A 6,000-nucleotide genomic window follows, 5' to 3' on the forward strand; every position below is an offset into this window, starting at 1 on the left:
GATAGCACAACAGACCGCCATACACTGGTCGCCTGGAAGTGGGATGTTTTTTAGTACTGCATCCCTGTTAGAAAAGAAAATTGAGGTAATTTAAAGAGTTTTTCTTTTTGCCTGTGTGTACACTGTCAAAAGAGAAGACCAAAAAATGACTTCATGTGGTAATCAAGCTATATTTTATTCTAAGCATTTATGTTTTTGTTGAACAACCCTAGTTTAATTACATGTGTTTTTAGACTGCTGCTAGTATTTTTGATCACAGCTAACTTTCATTCTTGCTTAAACACAACGTAAAAACAATTATTGAACTGCCATGTTCAAGTTCTGGCAAAGCTATGATACTACATGGTCAGAAATCATGTGTAGGTGTAGGAATCACTCAAACCAACATAGCTATAGAGGGAGATGAATGCTAATAGGAATCAGCAATGAACAGAATGAGAGTATATAAAGCAAAACTTGACTACCCAATATCCATAACAGTACTGCTGATTTACCATAGCAGAATTAAGCAGAGTTTCATGGGGGTATAGGAGCCAAATGCCTCCTAATGGCTTTAGCCAAGGCCATATATCTTATTATATTTAAATACTTGATTTTACATGTCTATTAATTTTATGTTTTCACAGCAATATACAGTTGTGGTCAAAAGTTTACATACACTTGTAAAAAAACATAATGTTATGGCTGTCTTGAGTTTTCAATAAGTTCTACAACTCTTATTTTTCTGTGATAGAGTGATCGGAACACATACATGTTTGTCACAAAAAACAGTCATAAAATTTGGTTCTTTCATAAATTTATTATGGGTCTGCTGAAAATGTCACCAAATCTGCTGGGTCAAAAATATACATACAGCAACATTAGTATTTGGTTACATGTCCCTTGGCCATTTTCACGGCAACTAGGCGCTTTTGGTAGCCATCCACAAGCTCCTGGCAAGCTTCAGGTCGAATGTTTGACCACTCTTCTTGACAGAATTGGTGCAGTTCAGCTAAATGTGATGGTTTTCTTGCATGAACCCGTTTCTTTAGCACTGTCCACATGTTCTCAATGGGGTTTAAGTCAGGACTTTGGGAAGGCCATTCTAAAACCTTAATTCTAGCCTGGTTTAGCCATTCCTTTACCACTTTTGATGTGTGTTTTGGGTCATTGTCTTGTTGGAACACCCAACTGCGCCCAAGACCCAACCTTCGGGCTGATGGTTTTAAGTTTTCCTGCAGAATTTGGAGGTAATCCTCCTTCTTCATTATCCCATTTACTTTCTGCAAAGAACCAGTTCCACTGGCAGCAAAACATCCCCAGAGCATAATACTACCACCACCATGCTTGACAGTAGGCATGGTGTTCCTGGGATTAAAGGCCTCACCTTTTCTCCTCCAAACATATTGCTGGGTGTTGTGGCCAAACAGCTAAATTTTTGTTTCGTCTGACCAGAGAACTTTCCTCCAGAAGGTTTTATCTTTGTCCATGTGATCAGCAGCAAACTTCAGCCGAGTCTTAAGGTGCCTTTTCTGGAGCAAGGGCTTCTTTCTTGCACGGCAGCCTCTCAGTCCATGGCGATGTAAAACACGCTTGACTGTGGAGACTGACACCTGTGTTCCATCAGCTTCCAAATCCTTGCAGACCTGCTTCTTGGTGATTCTTGGTTGACTCTTGACCATCCTGACCAATCTCCTCTCGGCAGCATGTGATAGCTTGCGTTTTCTTCCTGATCGTGGCAGTGACACAACTGTTCCATGCACTTTATACTTGCGTATACTTGTCTGCACAGTTGCTCTTGGGACCTGTAGCTGCTTTGAAATGGCTCCAAGTGACTTCCCTGACTTGTTCAAGTCAATAATTCGCTTTTTCAGATCCACACTGAGTTCCTTTGACTTTCCCATTGTAGCTTTTGTAGCTGAGTCTAATCACTGGGTCAAATGAGCCCTATTTAAATGGGCTCATGAGAAGTCAACAGCTGTAGTCAATCAGAATCACTTACAAGAAGTGAAGAGGCCATGACATGAAGCTAATTTGATTGACACAACTCGCTACATCACCAAAATTGACAAATTTTGTTGCTGTATGTATATTTTTGACCCAGCAGATTTGGTGACATTTTCAGCAGACCCATAATAAATTTATGAAAGAACCAAATTTTATGACTGTTTTTTGTGACAAACATGTATGTGTTCCGATCACTCTATCACAGAAAAATAAGAGTTGTAGAACTTATTGAAAACTCAAGACAGCCATAACATTGTTTTTTTACAAGTGTATGTAAACTTTTGACCACAACTGTATTTATAATGCTTTGGCCTTGAACTCTGAAAAGAGTCAGGTGCTAAAGCATGTCACATGCATGCAATAGGAGTAGTTTCTGTTTAGCAAGGAAGCTGCACAGTTTTCTGACCGTGTCGTTGTGCCATAGACTAAATTATTATTATATGATATTGATTATGAATTATGATTCAGTTGGAGGAAAGTGGACATCTATTAAATTCAAACATTGATTACTTTGTTTTATTTTGTTTATAGCAAATAAAAGTCAAGAGAAATGAAAACATGGATTTGTGTGGACAGGCTACCAGCTAAAAATATGCATCAGTTACGCGGCTCTTTTTACTTTTGGTTTTGGAAACACTCTTATATTTCACTCTGTGAGTAACCCTCAAATACACACTTTACACTTTAAACTGAAAGAGACAGAATCACCACTGAAAGTGAAGGAACCATGTGGACTGAGCTGTTAGAATAATATTACAACATTTACACAAATATGGTTATGCAGCATTATGCAGATCTTATAAGCGTGGCTACACCAAGCTTATGTAGTAAAATTACTTAGCATGTGAAGCATGCTCTGTTGCATTGCTCTTATCTTTCATTTTTTCTTAAACAAACACATGTATTATACATGCAATATTTTACAATCTTTGAGTGGTGCAACTGTCTAACTGCCACGTTCAAATAGACCACTGAAGTCGTGCATCATTCTGTAGTCCTTGTACGGCTTCCGTGTCTAAGCGTTTTTTCTCTATGAGAAAAATGAATATGGTTTTTAAAAACCTGCCTCTGTCACATTCTGTGGTAAATAAATCTGTTTAGACCCCTATACTTTTTATTCTGTGTATACTTTACTCCTGAACATCAGTGGGTCCTCTGAATTATGAGATCGCTTAAGAGACGTAATGAGAAAAATGCTAACTTTAAGCTAATGCTACAGCGGAGTGAACTGAACCCCCGGCACCGCTGTAGAGATTAGCAGGGGACTGTTTTCAGCGCAACACCAGCAAACTCCGGCTGTAAGTTAGGAGGATTTTACACACAGCTGAGCCTAATAATGAACTAACTGCGCTTACTGCAGAGAGCTGAGAGTGTCACAGCATAAAATCACTAAAACAGGTCAGTGATACTCCAGAACCAGCTGTAACACGTTTTAACATTTACCCTCTTTATTATGCAGTGAAATAAACTGGTGTTTCTGGTTGGTTGTCGCCTCAGTGAGGGCAGGTAGTTAGTTGATTAGTTAGTTGTTAGTTGATTATTTGGGTCAGGTGTTGTAATTAGTATAAACTAATGACCGTAATTAAATACTAAACCTGCAGGGAAGCACTGCTTAACTGAGAGCCACTTTCTCTTATTATCTGCCTTTAAAAGCTCTAACACAGACTACACTGCTCAACATCACTGAAAGAGTTTTCACCTGTTTAAATGCTTTAATGGTCCTCTGTGAAGAAGAAAAATAATCAAATGCGCAATCTGACCAGAGATCGCTGTTGTTATGCAGAATCCAGTCCGGGGTCATTTCCAGACGCTGTGGTGTGACGTCAGTTAAGCATTAGCTTAAAGTTAGCATTTTTCTGATTACTACCCTTAATAGATCTCGTAATTCAGATGATCCAGTGATATTTAGCAGGTAAATGTACACAGAATAAAACGTATAGGGTTCTGAACAGATTTATTTACCACAGAATGTGACAGAGGCCAGTTTTTGAAAAGCCCATTCAAATCTGTATTGACTTGAACCGCTTAGACACTGAACCCCAAAGGGACCCCAAATATGGGCATAAACAACATGGCGCCGACTACAAAATGACGACACGACTTCAGTGGTCTATTCTAGCAATGCCAGTGAGTTGTACCTAGTTAATGAACTAACTGAGAAGACACAACCTGAAGCATTGAGAATGTATCAATTTTGTATCAATTTTCTCTCAGATGTGATGATACCGTTTGTGAGCTCTCCTGACCAATACACAGCAAATTTGTCAGTATTACTTTCGGTGTTAAATTCAGTGTACTGTTTAGCATTCACAGTGTTGATTTTTTGAAAGTAAAAGTGATCATTTAACACATTCATATCCTGTGTATTATGACCGTCTGAATTTGGTGCTGTAGGTGGGCTTTACCTACAGCAGAGTGAAAGGTCATATTTGCATGAGATTCTAATTTGATATTGAACATATTTGCACTGCAGATGCAGCCCCACAAACATTGGCAAAAAATGACTGAACAGAGGAATGTATAATTTGGACTCATATATATGCGTGCACACACACACACACACACACACACACAGGTTTTACTTGGCCACTTGTCCAAGCACACACCACTGAGCTCTGATGATTCGTCAAGGCCTGAGCAATGTCAAGCACAGGTGACACCTCAGCCAATCAAAAGTGACTTTCCAAAGTCAACTTCCTGTAAAAGAGGAAAAATGAGGTGACGTCTTTCCCGAACCACAAAAATGTCTCAGAACATTAATATGCAAATGTTAACAAATGAATTACAGTAAATAATATTAAATAGTTACATCATTCAGTCTGGCACTCCGCAGCATTCTAGCAGATTCGACTCAGATCCATCAGCCTATAGCCTATTTAGTAAACTGCTGTAAACTATTTTAAACCAGTCTGATCAAAATTTTGAAAATGTTCATTGCATAGATTTTTTATGAATCAATAACAGTTTAAACAAAAAAACTTCACCAAACATCACCGAACTGCTGCGCTACAAATTTAAGTACATTTCAGTGAAAGTGTATAAACATTTTAGCTAAAATAGCGAATAGGCATCTAATATAATGTTTTTTTTTTATCTCACATTAATTCCATTGTTTTAGCAGGTTAAATGCCAGGTTAATCACACAACTACAGTATATGATTACCAATTATCATTTACAATGTGTTAAAATGCAAATACATATCCAGAAACTCAAAACACATGAGGAGCTAATCGTGTAAATACATCTGTCTCTTAAACACAAAATCAACAAGCAAAAATCCTTCCAGTTCAGCTGAAACTCCAGTACTACTGGCCTTGCAACAAGTTAAAGTGACATGTCTTTGGTTTAATGATGCATGAATGAGAAGATGACGACTGAGTTCGCTGTTCTGATATCTCCATGTATGCAGTAGCTCTTGTATCAACATTATTAGCAGCACAGAAGTTGCTCAGGCAACCAGCAAAAGCTGTTATAGCCAGAAAAAAGGTATTATTTCATCAAGTTGCTTTGCTACTTCACTTCTGCTGAAGACATAAAATATATAAAGTAGCTATAAAGATTTTTCATGAGTTCGTGTTTGGGTGATCATATCATAACATGCCACTGCTAGCCATTCTGATGGGGTCTGCTCTTGACCTTAGGATGACCTTTTCTGGAATGGTCCTACATCTCCATGTGTACGCAGACAAATATTCAGACAGTGACAGCTGTATTTATCCCTCTTTTAGAAAACACACACTACAGCTGGTGATTAGACGGATTTTCCTGTTTCTAGCTTTCTTCCGGAAAACAGAAAGAGAAGTGGACGAGACCAGGAACATAGACTTCCTGTCCCTCCCAGGGAAATGGAAGGACATGTCTAGGAATGATAGTTATAATTGTGTGGTGACCTTGAGGAAGGATTAAAAATATAGCTAATATCCAGTGCAATAGCACGCATTGAGGAATAAATGTTTTTTTCTAATTAAAATGTCTAATACAAATTTTATTACAAATAGAGTGTTTACTGGAAC

This window comes from Astyanax mexicanus, chromosome 1 (assembly GCF_023375975.1).
Source record: "Astyanax mexicanus isolate ESR-SI-001 chromosome 1, AstMex3_surface, whole genome shotgun sequence".
Taxonomy (NCBI): Eukaryota; Metazoa; Chordata; class Actinopteri; order Characiformes; family Acestrorhamphidae; genus Astyanax; species Astyanax mexicanus.